At 38.0% G+C, this 18,698-nt stretch overlaps 1 protein-coding gene across 4 annotated transcripts in view; it reads left to right on the forward strand.

The window, feature by feature from the left end:
• Nucleotides 1-18,698, forward strand: part of TMEM196 (transmembrane protein 196) — a 216,320-nt gene that overhangs the window by 53,897 nt on the left and 143,725 nt on the right. The window lies entirely within an intron of this gene.

The following is an 18,698-nucleotide window of genomic DNA, read 5'->3' on the forward strand; positions in this document are numbered from 1 at the left end:
TCTTTGTTCTCTTCTTTTGTTTGGACATTTCATCTTGTAAATATCCTTTCATTTTACATTTTTACTCTCTAATATTTCTAAAGCTTATGTTGGTATTTAAATGAAAATTATATTTAGCGTTTTAAAGTGGATTTGAATGAATTAGAAAGTGCAAAAGGCCTATGCCATCAGAGAAATGATCCAAATGGTTTTAAAAGAGCATTGCCCTCATCCAGCAGTATAGCAGCCTGAATCTGAAATAGGCATACCTAGATTGAGCTCAATCCCTGTGGAAAAACCTATGTGCCTTTCCCCGAATTTCACAAGGAACTTGGTTGGTGAGAATCAGTCAGGATTAGCCAGCCTTGCTTTCCGGAGAGCCTGTGATCTCATTTGATTTGCTGTTTAGATTGGCTGCAAAATGCCCCCAAGATTATTTGATGGTTTAATGCAAGGCCAATTGTTATACTGTAATAATTTGGTGTCCGATCATTTGTGCTATTCCACATAAGCCTTTGTCTGGCACCCTGGATTCAAGTGTAATTCTTATGTAACTGGAAATAAAAATCTCCGAAACCTAGAGGTTATATAGTCACTGAGATAATTATAATTATTGGGAAAATTGAGACTAATTTGCCTAAGAAATATGAACCACATCTCGAGTCAAACTTCTCTGTGACTTAACATTCAGCTCAACAAATCCTCACTTTTTGGATACAATGATCGTCTGCATGTGCATTGCTACTGTGGCCGTGGATGTGTGGGGCTCAGGATTTCTTAAAATCTCTGACCGTGACAGGACTGGAAACTCTGCTGTAAGACTATGCCTTAGCTTGGGAGTTGGTTGTTTTCTTCAGCCTTTGTGCTGCAATTAGGACATCGTACCTCCTTTGCTACAGCTCTGAAGTGTTTAGCTGAGAAGACCTATTTCATTCTTAAGAATGAAGAGTCAGGAGCCGGACTTGGGTTGGGTTCAAATCTCTCCCTGCTATTACCTTTGTAAATGCCCTGGGAATGTTTTTAAGCATTCTGGGTCTCATTTGCCTTGTCTTTAAAGTGGGAGATCAAAAAAATATACACAAGTAGTATGCAACATTCATAGAATTGTTTTGGTGATTGAATGAATTTTACCTGCAAAGCACTTGAACTGGTCATAGAACGGAGCAAGGGCCTACCACGTGTTAGCCATTAGTGTTTTTATTGCTTTTATTATTTTTTTTCTTTCTATCCCTTGCAGGTTAGTGGGCAGGATGTTTTTGATTAGTGATTTTAGTCTTATTCAGAATGCAACTCATTAAAATGAATACATCTTCACAAGCTACTTTTCTCTTATTGCAGCATTCTGGTGTTACTCATGTCTACAGTGATATTTACCAGATTTTGTACTATAATTCTCTGTGGTTTATCAGTGTCATAGTCCCCATTTCATAGATATGCAAACCGGAGGTATATAAGTAATGCATATTAATCAAGAGTTGCCTAGTAAGTTATAAGAACTCCTCAAACCTAACATCTCAGTCCCCCTGGGAAAAGACTTGATTTTTTTAAGTTTTTATTTAAATTCCATTTAGTTAACAAACAGTGTAATATTTGTTTCAGGTGTACAATATACAACATGTAGTGATGCACACCCATGCAACACCTGGTAATCATCATGACAGTGCACTCCTTAGTCCCCATCACCTATTTTACCCATCCCTCCATCCACCTCCCCTCTGGTAACCATCAGTTTGTTCTCTAGAGTTAAGAGTCTGTTTCTCTGTTTGCCTCCCTCTTTTTTTCCTCCCTTTGCTCATTTGTTTTGTTTCTTGAATTCCACCTATGAGTGAAATCATATGGTATTTGTCTTTTTCTGACTGAATTATTTCACTTAGCATTATACACTCTGGCTCGATCCATGTCATTACAAATGGCAAGATTTCATTCTTTTTTATGTCTGAGTAATATTCCACTGAATGAATGAATATATATATTCATTCAAGTGATATATATGTATATCACTTCTTCTTTATCCATTCATCCGTCAGTGGACACTTGGGCTGTTTCTATAATGTGGCTATTGTTGATAATGCTGCTATAAATGTCAGGGTGCATGTATCCCTTTAAATTAGTATTTTTGTCTTCTTTGGGTAAATACCTAGTAGTGCAATTACAATACCAAGTAGTACTAGGTAAATACCTAGTAGTGGATTGTAGGGTAGTTCTATAACTTTTTGAGGAACCTCCTGACTGTTTTCCAGAGTGGCTGCACCAGTTTGCATTCCCACCAACAGTGCAAGAGGGTTCCCCTTCCTCCACCTCCTCACCAATACCTCTTGTTTACTGAGTTGTTGATTTTAGCCATTCTGACAGGTGTGAGGTGATATTTTATTGTAGTTTTGATTTGCATTTTTCTAATATGTGATGATGAGCCTCTTTTCATGTGTCTGGTGGTCATCCGGATGTCTTCTTTGGAGAAACATGTGTTCATGTCTTCTGTCCGTTTTTTTAATTGGATTATTTGGTTTTTGGTGTGTTGAGTTTTATAAGTTTTTTATATATTTTTGTATACTAACCCCTTGGGGAAAGACTTATCTTGGTGATGAATGAAAAACCTAATTTAGTAAAGAATACTCTAAAAGAAAAGAACTCAGTTGTTTGGGTGGCATTCTTATGGTGAATTCTTATAATTTCTGATACTACCATTGTGATGTCATTTGTACAATAAAAATTTTTAAGAAAAATAGTACTATCTCTTAGTATATATAATGACAATAAAGGAAGACAGTTTCATTCTCTTTCTTTTTCTACTTATTTGTTTGGTATTAGTGTGGGGTTTCCATAACAAAATACCATAGGCTGGGTAAACAGGAATTTATTTCCTACAGTTCTGGAAGCTGGGAAGTCTAAGATCAAGGTGCTGGTGGATTCCTTCTCTAGTGAGGGCTGTCTTTTTGGCTTGCAGATGGTCACCTTCCTGCTGTGTCCTCACATGGCAGGAGTGTGGAGCAAGGGGCAGAGAGAGAGAAGTTGGAAGCAAACTTTCTGGTATCTCTTTTTATAAGGACACGAATCGAATCATGAGGACCTCACTCTCATGACCTCATCTAAACCCGTCTTACCTCCTGAAGACCCCATGTTTAAGTATTGGAGGTTAGATCTTCAACATATGAATGGGGGGGGCACAATTCAATCTATAGCAGTTTATGGGTGAGAAACAGCAATGCTTTGTGACAACTTTTTATAAAGCAAAATTACTGTGGAACACGGGATTTTAGAGGATCCCATGTTTTTAAGCTTAAAAATACATTACAGAATATGAACAACAATTTCACTGAAAAAAGTTTAATAAAAAAGAAGCTATTTGAATTTTAGAAGTCTCTGAAGAGAGGACTCATAGACACATTTCTTGTCAGACACCTTTGTAGTAAAATTTGGCAAGTGCTTAGATGGTGTTATAAATCATGAGTTCCTTAGACTTCCTCTGTCTTTCTCAAAGCTAGTGAATTACTAAAGTCTGAAATTACCAATGTGGGAGTCACACATTTCTGTGGGCTAATACTGTGCCTTCCTAAAGATGTTCTACAGTGTGAATGTGTTCCCTGGAGGGCAGGGGATAGTAACTCCTGAGCATAGGAAATTTCTCCTTCACAAGAGAGAATCAGAATGAAGGGAACCTAGGGATTGCGATACAGCACGTCTAAATTTGGAAGTGGAGGGAGAAGGAAAGTATCAGAGATGTGATCTAATTCCCATTAGAATCCTATGGAAGATGAGGAACCGAATGGACAGAATGAGATCATCTAGGTACAGGATGGTGTCTAAAAGATCATAAGGGCCCCTTAGTGGTATGGTTGGTTTATTAATGTTTTACATAGAAATAACCTGATATCCACCAATTTTCCAATTCCAGAGAGCCCTTAAAATATGTGAATTCCGTGACTATTGCTATTTTTTTTTTTTCAGATAAGGGAAGGGTCAGAGATGTGGAACTGTAGTTCCCTTTAGCAGATAATTAAGAAGGTGACTCTCAGGTGAGGAGAGGCCTTGAAAAACTGAGAAGTATTCACTTTGGTTTTCTTAGAAAGGAGTTCTTTGGATTTATGTTCAACTGAAATGTCGAGCAGCACAAATGATATTTTATAATAATGATTACAAAGTCCTTCTATACATCTTGAATTGCTTCCAATAAAAGGGAGGGCCCAAATAATTGCCTCTAAGTTAATTATAATAAATATTTCACATTAAAATAAAATGGGCTTAACATGGGGAAATACTAAAAGTAAAATCCTTGATATCCAATTTCATTGTAAAGTTGCTTCATAATTAGAATTTTACCAGAAGTTATGCTGTAGCATTAGCAAACTGGAACATGAAATAGTAAATACCAGCTATAGGGATTGTGATAACTTTGTGAACTCTTAGTGCTTAATAATTCTTAAAACATATATACAGTGCCATTTTATTATGTCACCAAGTAGTTAATATTTCAACATGGTCATAACCCAACTAAAAATGTTATTTTTCCAGTTAAAACCAAAGGAACAAAAAACTTCTCAGTTACTAACAGTATTGCCCAATATCACAGATTACAACTAACAGAGTTCCTGTAGAGCAGAGTTTCTCAGCCATGGGATTATTGACGTTTTGAGGTAGATCGTTCTTTGTTGTATGGTGTTGTTCTGTGTTGTAGGGGGTTTAGCCTAGGGTCTCTACCCACAAGGTAACAGCAGTACCTTCTTTTCAGTTGTGAGAACCAACTTGAGATACTGCCCCATGTCACCTGGCCTGAATGGGGCTGGGAGTGAGGGAGAGAGAAGGCCCGGGGTTGAAAACCACTGCAGTAAGGGAGCAAATGGACCAATTCCTAGATGGTGAATAGCTTACTTCGCCTTTGGTGTTTGACCCAAGATTAGATTTAGGTTTTATGGTCCTGAATCAAAATTTCTTTAAATAAGATTACCTCATCTGATTCATTCTGAACCTAGCTTAGGATAGAGCAATGTGTCCCTTCTCAAGATTACTAATTTTGATAATTTAGTGCTTTAATGGTTCTATAATTCAGATTGTCCCCATTGCTTGCTGTCTGTGCGCATTATAGAAATTATAAAATTTCAAATGACATTTTTTTCTAAGCATCACAAAAGGCGACAGAGGCTATATTTTAGCAACAAACATTTTTAAATGGTGTTTTTATTCATATCCTCAGGATCTGCATCAATAAGAAGGTGTATTTTTAGAAGTCACAAGGAAAATTAAGAAATGTCAGAGAATGACTCTGCTTGCATCTTCTTGGCACATTGGGCTAGAATAGAATCTTTCTGAACCTCGTTTATTGACTCACCTTCTTTCTTCAGTCTGATTCGTTTCTTCAGGGATGTATTTATAAAAACAATAATACACAGGCATTACGAATTTTACTGAAACTTCATTACACTGAAGATGGGATTTCTCCCACCTCACTTTCACACACACACACACACACACACACACACACACACACACACAATGCATTCACACATTTCCTGCATCAGTGGAAAGCAAAGATGTATGTAATTAGAAAGAAAAAGTCTAAAAACTTTTTAAAGATTTTTTTTTTAATGACAAAGGAAAAGAAGTAAAAAGTTCTTTCTGTCTTAGCACCAACCAAATGTGAGTATACACAAAATGGCCAAATTGAAGAAGAAAGTGCTCCCAGGACTAAACTACCCTAGACCAGCATCACTCTGTATTCCCCATTTTTGTAAAATTTCCCTATTACACTAAAACTTCTCACAGTAGGGTTTTAACATATTGGACCCTAAAGTTAGCATGAATGGGGAATATTGGGTTGATGTAGATATGCTTTAAAAGAATTGTTAAGAAGTAAAAAGTTCTTTCTGTCTTAGCACCAACCAAATGTGAGTATACACAAAATGGCCAAATTGAAGAAGAAAGTGCTCCCAGGACTAAACTACCCTAGACCAGCATCACTCTGTATTCCCCATTTTTGTAAAATTTCCCTATTACACTAAAACTTCTCACAGTAGGGTTTTAACATATTGGACCCTAAAGTTAGCATGAATGGGGAATATTGGGTTGATGTAGATATGCTTTAAAACAATTGTTTTCAAAATATAGGATCTGTCATTAGTGGAAGAGCATTTGCACACTAGATATCATCTGCCTGGGACTGAGGAGAGAAGAGTCAATAGGGAACAGAAGTGATGTTTATGCCTGTTGCATTCCAAACACTTTTGTAGTTTCTTGATATGTGCATTTGATTGCATAGATGATATCTTACATTCATGTAGCAAGCTGTTTATTGAGCATCTGTTATATACTGTGGTTTGGTAAATGCCAGGGGTGTGATGATAAGTAAAACAAAAGCCCTAATCTCAATGGACTTCTAATCCCGTGGAGGCAAAGTGATATACAAACAGATAATTACAATGAGTATGACCAGGGAGCTATGTGACCTTCAACCTTATCCTCAGCTAGGCAAGGAGGGGTGAGGAAGGCTATGCACTGGCACAGACCCGGGGAACAGGAAACCATTAGCATTCCTTCACTGGACGCATTTGAAAGTGCATGTCAGAGAACAGGGACAGTGAGAGTTGAAGGAACAAACACAGTGAGGTAGGAGTCAACCAGAAGACTCTGTGGGATTCGTTAAGGTCTTTAGTGTGGCTACTTGTACAGCACCAATGATGGAAGATTACAAGGTAAGGCTGAGGAATGAAACAAAAGTTTTTGAGAGCCTTCAATGACATGCTTTATGAGAGATGCTCTTATTATATACTATGCACTATATCTTTTTATTTCCTTTTGGTCATTGTGTAGAAAACTGACTAGCATATGCAGTGTTCTACAGGTTGAAATTCTCTTCACATGCTTCTTACTGTTTGATTCTCACAAAACAACCCTGTTTCAGGTAAGAGTAAACTCCATTAGAGAGGTTAAGTTACTTAGTTTGCTAGTAATACATGATGGTAGAATTGGAACACAAGTCCTCTTGACACCAAGTCCTCACTTCCCTTGTGTTCTCTCATCATTTATCTTAAAGAACCTCCAGCCCTTTAGAGTTAGGAGAAGGAGATAGCTCACCAGTATTCAGAGAGGGAAAGAGAGAGGCAGAGACAGAAAGTGAGTGAGAAGGGACAGAGACATGCATACCTGAGGATAGTTTTTTTCGTAAAGTTGTCATAATCAAACATTTAGCTCTTGCTTAGAAAATGAAAGTGATTAATATTGTGCAGCTGAGATTATAAATTTCATGTGTTAAAAAGGAAGAGTCATACAGAAGAAAAGTAACAGAGGAATATATATTTTCAAGCTATATGTTTATATTTACAGTTACATTAATTAGTATGCACTGATTACTTACACCAATTGAAACAGTGTATTACCGGTGAATGAACAGATCAATGGAACTGAGTAGAAACTCCAGGAGGACTTCTAAAGATATAAGAATTTCGTATATGATAAGGATAATCCTTCAAATCTGTGTGAAAAGATTTAATTTAATAAGTATTAGGAAACCTGGATATTCATTAGCATAAAGGAAACATATTGGATAAATTAGATGGTTTTTCCATACCTCACATGAGGTAAAATTACAAATGAATTAGAAATTAACAGTAAAGAATTGCTTTATAATTTTGAATTAGAAAAGCCTATGACACAACCCAGGCGCTATAAAAATGAAATACTTTGGGGCACCTGGGTGGCTCCACTGGTTAAGCATTTGACTCTTGTTTTCAGCTCAGGTCATGATCTCAGGTTTGTGAGATCCAGCCCCACATTGAGCTCATGCTGGGCGTGGAGGCTGCTTGAGATTCTCTCTGTCCCTCCAGCCCTCCCTCCCTCTCTCTCACCTTCTCTCTAAAAAAAAAAAAAGAAAAAAAAAATATTTTGACAAATTCAACTAACAAGTACACACACAATTTCATTCATAGAAGAATAAACCATGAACAAATAAAGCAGGAAAAAATAGTAAAACATGTTTATAACTAATACTAGACAAAGAGTTCATTTATTTAAAAAAATCTATAATTGGTGAGGAAAAGACCAACAAACCCAATGGAGAAATGTATTAATATTTTATAGGAAAGAAAATGGAAGTGGCTCTTAATCATGCAAAAAGATACCCTACCTCACTCAAGAGAATTTGTCATTTAAAACTACATTGAAATATTGGTATTCTTTGAAAATATTTTAGAACTTTGTTGATCTAGGGTCAAACTTTTTTTCTAGGATGTGGGAAAATATGAACTCTCATAGAAATGTAACTTGTTACATCTATGGAAAGTCATTCGGCAATATCTATCAGAATGGAAAATGTATGTGTTTTGACCCTAGAATTGCCCTTCTGAAATATATTATGCAGATAAACTTCATGAATGTTAAATGACCTGAGTATGAGGTTATTCACTGGAGTTTTGTGTGTAAAAAGCCAAAGATGGGAAATAATCCAGTGTGTGGCAGGACAGGACTGGTTAAATACGCTAGGTTGCATCTGTTGCCCCAAGACAGAATGAGGAAATTTTTTAGGTACTAAAATTAATCAATTTCCATGATTTATGGATATATGCACACGCACACACACTACATGCACAGGCACAAATATTTACTTACATAACGTATATACGAAAGTACATGCAGACAACTGATCAACAGTTGTTGCCTCAGGATAAAAACCTGGGTACCCAGGCTGAGATGAGAGGGAGATTTTTTGCTATAAATCATTTTATACCTTTGGAACTTGGTACTATGTGAATACATTGCTATTTAAAAATAAATTCTGAATTTTTGAAAAGGAATTTGAGTGGAGCCTCAGAAAACATGAAAGTCTTTCAGAATCCACCATTGCTGAGATGATTGCAATAGCTTAGAATCTACTTGGCATAATAGCATTTTGTTCTTCTGGGTACTGGGAGCTGCTATTAAAGTCACTAAGTTACATCATCTGGTTCTGCTTGACTTGACGTTTTCTTGAGCTTCTCTTCGCATCGGCATCTTAACCATTTTCCATTCAGTATTTCTGATTCAAATTCTTCTAGAAAGACTATTAAGATTGGCTCAATTATTTACCATCATCTCTGTAAGTCAGTGCTCTCATACTCTCATGCCAGATCGTTATTTGCCAGGGGTCAGTCTGTATATTGGCTAGCCTTAGGTCAGTGATTCACTTTTGGGCAATCATGTGTGGCCAGGTAGATAGTACAATTTCAGTCATGTGCAGTGAGAATCCTTTAGAGAGTCATTGCCTCTCTACTTCAACCAACCACTGCTCTGTTTGCTTCCCCTTGCAGCAAACCTTCCAAAACAACCTACTTAATCTTCGTCTCAATTTCTCACTTCTCAATTGTTATTAAATCCATTCCAATAAAGCTTTGGCCCCTACTAATAGAATAATACTGCTTATCTCACAGTCACCACTGACCTTCCCTAAACTTCTGAATTTGAAGAAAATGGCCAGTCATCATTTTATTTGGCCTCTCAAGTAGTCTCATTTGACTATTTGGCAGCCTAGAATTGGGAGAGAGGGATAGGTGGGAATGTCTCTAGGGATTCTACTTTATCTGTGTAATTTGAATATTTTAGGAGAACATTATGCATATATTACTTGTATGAAATTTTTAGAAACTTTTTTTTTTTAATTAATTTATTTATTTATTTGACAGAGATAGAGACAGCCAGCGAGAGAGGGAACACAAGTAGGGGGAGTGGGAGAGGAAGAAGCAGGCTCACAGAGGAGGAGCCTGACGTGGGGCTCGATCCCGGAACGCCGGGATCACGCCCTGAGCCGAAGGCAGACGCTTTAACCGCTGTGCCACCCAGGCGCCCCAGAAACTTTATTTTTTTAAATCATTTATTTATTTATTTGAGAGAGAGAGTGCACACGTGTGGGGAGAGGGAGAAACAGACCCCCACTGAGCATGGAGCGTCCAAGGACCCTGAGATCATGGTCTGAGCTGAAATCAGACACTTAACTGACTGAGCCACCCAGGGGCCCCTAAAATTTTTAGAAATCTTAAAAACAGAATATGTTTCTAAAACGTCTTAGAATATTAGTTTAGAGCATGGCTGCATTTAGGGATTCAATAAAAATCTTAATTACTAGTTTCTCAATCTCAGTTCTATTCTTCTTTCTTTTAATCCATTTTCATATTGTCCCTACTTTCCCGCAGTATGGCTGCCAGTTATTCCAAGATGATTATCTTTTCCGAGCAGCTCAGCTTTCCTCAACTATGAGGTTCAAAAGAGCCCTGGAACTGAGTCTCACTGAGTTATGATTGGGCAATAACCAAGCATGAAATAATCACCTTAGTCAAAGGGTGTGTTAATTTGATTGGCAAGGACAGGTTACATGCTCATCTTTGGTGTTATGGATGGAAGGAGCTCCACACCACATGAATTAGGAGAGACAGAGGAATAGCTTTCAGAAAAGAATCAGGGTGCTGACACCAGAAGAAAGGTAGAATGTTTTAACTACTACCAAACATATTTACTTTCCTTTAAGTTGTTCAAAGACTTACTAATGTGTATTTTTCCTGAACTTTCTAACCTAAGCTTACATCATTTTTAAAGGCATTTATCTACCTTCCTACCAACTGTTTATAAAGCTAAGCTCTGAGGCTGTACTCAGCCTTTAAGAAACATCTATTTTTTCCTTATATGATTTTTGGGTATCTTCTGCCAGTAAAGCGACAATGAAATGTCTGATTCTCTAGGGCACCATTGGGAAGAAACAGAGCAATTTGTTCGCCAACATTACTTTCTGAATAAAAATGCAAGTTACTAACTTGGCTCATCTTAAAGAAAAGCATAATCATGCTTTTATTTCATACAGTTTTTTACTTTCAAGTCAAATATGCCTAGATTCCAGTCAACATGGATGAGAGTTATTTGGTAATTCTTCTTAATTGGTGGGAGGTATATTGACTATAAATCCCCAGCCTGTCTCATCCCAGTAAACCCTACATCTGTGTATCTTGATCGAAATTGGAACGAGTGCAAAGGGATGGCTGTGATGGGAAAGATAAACTCCTGGAGGCTGTTAGCATTCATTACGACCATCTCAACATGTTGGCCTACAGATATTTTAGGAAAAGCGTAAATTAATGAATACAGAGGCAGGCTGCCATGACTTAATGAAACATACCATTTTTATTGCCGCACTGGCTATATGTCCGTGTGGATTGAATTGTCTGACACAAACATCTGTTTATCTCATGAAGCCAGCAAAGTCATCTTGCACAGCATGTAAGCAAGTCCTGCAGTAAGGCAGGTAGGTAAGAAGGTTACTGGAAACAATGACAGAAACCCCACCAGCACCACCACAAATCTATGCTGAGGACCTCTTATGTTGCAGGACTTGAAGGTACAATAGTGGGACAGGAAAACAGTCATGACCACAAAAAGCTGACAGTCTGGGCTTCAGTCTGGTGACTGAAGAGATAAGACCAGGATAGAACGTGACCCACTCAGGGGAATCCAGTCTGTTTCAGGAAATCATGGCATAAACTCTTAGACAAACTGCTACTCTTGCCTTTTCAACCTCATCAAGCATCGAGATAATTTTATATAAACTATATTGCTGGTGATTCCCTAGGTCCAATATAAATATGTAAAACTCTCAGGTGCTACGGCAGATGGAGAGGGAGAAAGGATCCTTAGGTAGACCCAGGTTACGCTAGAGTCAGAAGGGATTCTTTTGCACCTGTATATTCACACATGCACACACGACACACCTAGATAACTTGTAACCTCAGCCTAAAATAAGCCACAGGGTGCCTGGTGAAAATAGGATAGAAAAAATGTCTACTGGGCACCTGGGTGGCTCAGTGGGTTAAGCATCTGACTCTTGATTTCAGCTCAGGTCATGGTCTCAGGGTCATGACATGGAGCCCCTTGTCGGGCTCCATGCTTGGTGCAGAGTCTGCTTAAGACTCTCTCTCTCTCTCCCTCTTTTTCTGCCCCTCTCCCTGCTCGTGCTCTCTCTTGCTCTCTCTCTCTCTCAAATAAATAAAAATTTCTTAAAAAGAAAAAATGCCTGTTTTTCTCTAGATACAGAGCCCATGGGAAAATAAAAACCGTTAAGATGACATTAAACATCAGACCTCTGTCATACCATTAACATTCCCTACAAGCAAGCCCAGATCACCATCCTGTAGTTGGAAGTTGGAACATTAGGAATTCACAGGGGAACACTATGTGGATAGAAGCAGTAAACCATGCATTGGCAAAGGAGCAATCTTTCCTTTTTATTATCTCATTTAAAACCTCTTAACATTGAAACATGGTTACTGACAGTCTTCCAACCAAACTGAAATAAGATAAAATTTGCTTAAAACATTGAGTGGTGCATGAGCTCTCTGAGATATCTCCAAGGACCCCAGTGTAGGAAACCCTGCTGTCTTCAATAGTTATAAAGAGTTTTTAAGTTCCCTCCACTTGGACATTCATAGATACCAACATTAATTTTTATAATAATTGCATTGCTGTTAAAGGGGTGGAAAATGAATTATGAAGTATAAATCCATTTATTTAGTTCTTAACATGTCTTGCAAATAGCAGGTGCTCGATATTATTTGTTGACTTTATGAACAGCTGAATATATTGCTGCTACAGGGGACATCAGTAATTAAAGAGGAAGGGGCAATTTACACACAGGCAGAGAATTCTGGTGAATCACTTAATTTTTGAACAAAAGAATTGTCCTATGAAGCCGTAAAGAGACAAAACATTGGGACGTTATGTTTTATGACTTGATTCCTTCGTTTAACTTGCAGGAGGCAATGGCAGTAGTCATTTAATACTTTTTCATCATCCCATTTTCTGCTTGCAAGAATTCAAGTGGCATTTCAAAATCATCAATCCGTCGTCACTGTCCTTCGTACTTTGTCAGTGTAAGCGAAGCTAATTTGGGAAGGAAACCACTATTCTCCTGAGGGTTTGATTTTAACCAATAATAGATAAGTTTTCTTAATCACCATCTCCTGCCCAGACTCTTGGCTTCAGACCTGTGTGGTTATTCACCTTCCTTCCCTCCATGGTAGCACTGCTGACTCTGCATTCCACTGCGCTGAGAAATGAGCTGCTTTTGACATTTAGCCGCCTAAGGCTTCTTTTCTCTTTGAAATAATTATGTAAGTTAGCTACTTGTGGTTTTGTCTGCTCATAGGGTTTTAAAGCAGAGGGTGAATTCTCACCTCAGCTGGATGAAAGGGCCCTCGAAACATTTAGCAGTATTTACCAATTGAATTTTAACTGTTTGTGTTGTGGGGCCTTGGGAGTATATGATTTACAGCCTCGCACACCTTAATCTAGAGGGTGGACGGTATCAATTTCAAAACTAAAGCAAACCAAGAGCTCATAGTTCTGTGTCTGATTTAAATCAAAGTCGGGCTATTTATCCTAACCAGATGTAAGAGACGTTCATTTAGTTGAAATTTATCAACTGGGAGATCCCTAGGACTCCCTTTCTCTGCAATTGGTTTTCCATCTGACACTTTCACAAGCTTTAGTAATATGATTTCACTCTGGTTGTATTCGCCAAGGTTATCCCACCTTGGCTTTTTTATTGCTTATATTCTATTGGAAATTAGTTTAGTGTAGGAGTAATGGCTGCTGTGGACTTTGATCTTTTCACTCATAAGATTTGTATTTTTCTATCCATACCCTGACAATAGCATTTTATAACTCCAAGGACAAAGGGACAGCTTTTCTGTGCTGCAATGAAATCTCGGGGGTGTGAGAATTTCTAGAGTAAATGTACACCTGAACACCATGGATGCTTGCGCAATCACTGTTCTTAGTGAACAAAGAAAGAATATATTGTACCGTTTTCACCTCTTCCCCCGTTCCTAAATGTACAGGCACTAATGGGGGATGGTCTAAATTTAACCAGTCTCCAGTGAAGTCAACTATGAGATTTTTACTTGAGGTTTTGTTTTGTATCTTGACACTTAGCTTGAAGTGAATCAAGATCACGTGGTGCCTACCTTGGTCTATAGTGGCATCTGTGTTCCTTTTTTTTTTTTTTTTTTTTTTTTTTTTTTTTTTTATGATGTTTTGAATCAGTTTTAAATGAGATGATTTTCATGTATGGAATTAGTGAAGTCTGTTTTTGTGTCTTTAGAATGTTTCTAACAAATTTATGTACCTAAAGATTATCTTCTTTTTTTTTCCATTAAAAGTAAAGGTTTTTTGGTTTTTTTTTTTTAATGATTTTTTATTATATTATGTTAGTCACCATACAGTACATCCCCGGTTTCCGATGTAAAGTTCGATGATTCATTAGTTGCGTATAACACCCAGTGCACCATGCAATACGTGCCCTCCTTACTACCCATCACCAGTCTATCCCATTCCCCCACCTCCCTCCCCTCTGAGGCCCTCAGTTTGTTTCTCATAGTCCATAGTCTCTCATGTTTCATTCTCCAGTGTCGTCCATGTTGCAGCAAATGTTGAGAACTCGTTCTTTCTGATAGCTGAGTAATATTCCATTGTATATACGGACCACAACTTCTTAATCCAGTCATCTGTTGAAGGGCATCTCGGCTCCTTCCACAATTTAGCTATTGTGGACAATGCTGCTATGAACATTGGGGTGCATATGGCCCTTCTCTTCACTACGTCTGTATCTTTGGGGTAAACACCCAGTAGTGCAATGGCTGGGTCATAGGGTAGCTCAATTTTTAACTTTTTAAGGGTAAAGATTATCTTCTAAGGGCAACAGCAGAGTAGATACAGAAGGAATGTGTTGAAAATTCAGGAAGTGCTAACAGAAAGCTGCAACCATTCTCAAAAACATCTATCTTAGTATATAGATAGCCTCTTGTAGCATTACTTTTTTTTTTTTTTGAACTTTTAAAAAAGGTTTATTTATTTGACAGAAAGAGAGAAAGAGAGAGAGAGCATGAGTGGGAGGGGCAGAGGGAGAGAGAATCTCACGCAGACTGTGCTGAGCACACAGCCCGACACTGGGCTGGATCTCACAACCCTGAGATCATGGCCTGAGCTGAAATCCAGAGTCAGATGCTTAGCCGACTCCACCACCCAGGTGCCCCTTGTAGAATTATCTTTTAAAAATAAGATTTAATATTTTAAAAAATTTTATCTGCATTAAAAGCAAAGATTATGAGGAAAACAAGATTCATTTCACAAGTAGAAAATTTTCAGTTCTCATCTCAATCAGCTTCTTATAATTATTTGACACAATTGACCATTCTCATTTTTAACATAACTTCTTCTGTTTTCTGAGATATCATTATGCCCATTTTCTCCTACATTAATGGTTGTTTCCTAGTCTTCTCTACTTGCTTCTCCTTCCCTTCTTAACTTCAATAAATTGAAATACCCCAGGATTCAGTCTTTGGGTATCTGTTTCCTATCCATACTTACTCCCTTTGTGATCACCACTAACTATTTAGTTTTGAATATCGTGTGTGTGCTGTTATAACACTCAAACTGGTATCATAAACTCCAACCTCTTTTCTGGCCTTCAGGCTTTATATTCAATTGCTGACTGGAAATTTTTTCTTGAATTTTCAATGAATATTTCATATTAAATATATCCCACAGTGAACTCTTGATTACCACATTCATCTCAAATCTGCTTGTTTCCCAGACTCCTTAATCTCAATAAATGTCACATTGCCATTTACTCAGTTGTCGAAACAAAATTTTGGAATCATTCCTGACCCCTCCTTTTATTTTAGGGCATATATTCAAATAAGCAATTAATGCTGTTAGTTCTTTGGCTTCCATATATTTTTCAAATTGAATAACTTCTCATCTCCTTCAGTACTAACACTCTAATCTAAGCCACCATCATGTCCTACCCTTTTTCCAAAAAAGGCTTATTAAATGGTCATACTGCTTCTAGTCTTGCACACAGATTCTACATAATCAGTGAGAGGAACTTTTAAATAATGTAAATTTAATCATGTATCATGTTGTTTCACCAAACACTAACAAGGCCTCCAATCATCCTTAGAACAAAATTCAAATCCATGGCTTTTAATACACATGAGATCTGGCCATTGCCTCTAACCAAACTCATTTCCTACTGCTCTTTATCTTCCTCATTATACTCCAGCTCTGCTGACCTCCCTGAGCTTTATTAAAGGTGTCAAGAAGACTCTCATTTGAGAGCCTTTGCTTTCCCATTTCCTATGCATTGCCCCAGGTATTATCATGGGTCACTTCTCACTGTAAGGTCTCTATTCAAGTACCACCTCCTCAGAAGAGTCTTTCTTGACAACTCTACTTGAAATAGCACCTACCACCCCATCACCTTATCCCTTCACATTCCCTTATATATTTTTTCTTAACAGTGGTCCTTTCCTGGCTATATATTTTATGTTTGGGTATACATGTACATATGTAGGCATATTATTTATGTATGTATTACTGGATTCCATACTAGAATTTAATCTCCTTGAAGGCAGGGCATTATCAGTTTTATTCATTTTTGTTCCTAATACCAAGAATTATGCCTAACCTATACTGGATATTAAATAAGTAATTATTGGATGAATTAAATGAAAAGGGAGCGAGACCTTTACAGTTATTGCCTCCAAGTGACCATGCAGAGGCACGTTGCATGCTCAGGAAAGTGCTCTCTGGCCTTTAGCAAAGTGTCCTCACCTTCTTAACTGTTGAATCCACTTAACTGGAGGATCATTGTGTAGTGGAACGTCCTTCGGTAATGGAAATGTTCTTCACTACCCATCATAGTAGCCCCTGCCACTATTTTAATGCTTGAAATGTGGTTAGTGCATCTAAGAAATTGAATTTTTAATTAATTTTAGTTTTAATTTAAAAAATTATATTTAGGGGCACCTGGGTGGCTCAGTTGTTAAGTGTCTGCCTTCGGCTCAGGGCATGATCCCAGGGTCCTGGGATCGAGCCCCATATCGGGCTCCTCTGCTGGGAGCCTGCTTCTTCCTCTCCCACTCCCCCTGCTTGTGTTCCCTCTCTTGCTGGTTATCTCTGTCTCTGTCAAATAAATAAATAAAATCTTAAAAAAAATTATATTTAAGTGGTCACATTTGACTACCAAATAGGATAGCATAGGTCTAGGTCATAGAAGGCAAACGATTGCCTGCTTTAAACAACCTCAAACTGGGTCTTTTCTAATAAATATTAAATGAACCTATATTTCCTGGTTACATTGTCTTATTTTTTTCACCTTATTTGTGTTTAGCTCATGTTAGCAATGCAAAGTGAGAAAATATAAAACATCTCTTTTTAAATGTGCTCGAAGCAGAAGGCCGATTCCCCAGCACAGGACAGATGCTGCTGGCAAAAGGCTCCCTTGCAAATGGGGATTAGGCAAGAAAACACAGGGTACAATTGCTGTCGGTAGAGCTGGTCAGCAAAGCCATGGGTTTTTGTAGATTTCCACTTAATTATACATTGTTTCCTTTCTCTACAGCCAGTGCTGATTTGAATCAGTGGATATGCATAGATTTATTGAGCAACCAAAAAAGGATATACAAAAATGAATTTAACATCTCCCTTACACTAGTATGGGATTTCTGAAATTTGACACAATATAATTTAAAATATACAACCCTTACAACTAAGGAGACTGATCATTATATCACAGATAGCTCCACTCCATCCTCTGATAAGAAGTCAAGTCTAAAAAACAGTACTGTTTTAGCATGTACAATGGAAAAGGAGAAGCCAGTATCTATGAAACTTATTTTCACATAGCATAAACACAGGGTAGAGAAAAGAAATGACACATGCTCTCCTTATCTACATCCAACCTACTCTAGCCTGATCTACCATCTGAGGAGACAAACCAGAAGGTGTCTCAGGATGGTGAAATAAATATCAAACATCATACTTTTCTCCCTCTAAGTCAAGCTGATCTATGACTGACCAGATGACCAGCGGGGTTTCTCAGCCTCCACACTATTGGCACATTGGGCCAAATAACTCTCTGTTGTGAAAGGTTGTCCTGTGCACCGTAGGATGTCTAGCGGTATCCTGGCCTCCACCTAATAGATGCCGATAGTAGCCGCCTTCTCACTCCTTGTTGCGACAACCAAAATATCTCTAGATACGCCAGTTGTCCCTGATGGGCCAAAATCACCCCAGGCTGAGAACCAATGAAGAAGACAGTCGGGGGCTTCACAGCCTCCTCTCTTCCTGCATTGACCTGGATCTTGGTCTTTTCTGCTTCATCTCTTCTCAACCCCATGTTACTCTCTTGGGTGTGAAAACTTCTTTGCCTTTAATTATTTGACCATGGCATTCTCTTAGACTCAATTTTGGACTTGCCTGCTGATGCCTTTGTCCCAGATGGAACACTTTCGCCTCAACATTTAACCAGTCCTTAGATTCGGGACCTGTCCTCAGCATGGACTTCCCTGATTTGTGTCTCTGTCAGATCTGCTTGCAATATCAAAGGCAGGTTATACAACCCTCAGGGAAGGAAACTGTCTCATTTCTGGTGACCTCAGTTCTAGTGTCAACTTTGTCGTTACCTTGCTTTTTCTGTATCACCTTCTATCAGTTAAATAGACTCCTTGGGCCTCAATTTCCTTATCTTCAAAATGGAAGTACCAATTTCTGTCCTAATTGTTTTAAAGGTTTGTACGGTTTAAATAAGGTAATTGATATGAAAGTGCTTTGGGAAGATAAAAAACTCTTTTCTGCAGATATAAGGGAGTATAATAGTAACAATGTTCCTGATTCTGTGGAAGCCTACAGCAAGTTACAGATAAGCGGTGTCT

Source organism: Ursus maritimus, unplaced genomic scaffold, assembly GCF_017311325.1.
Source record: "Ursus maritimus isolate PB19 unplaced genomic scaffold, ASM1731132v1 scaffold_3, whole genome shotgun sequence".
In the NCBI taxonomy this organism is placed as follows: Eukaryota; Metazoa; Chordata; class Mammalia; order Carnivora; family Ursidae; genus Ursus; species Ursus maritimus.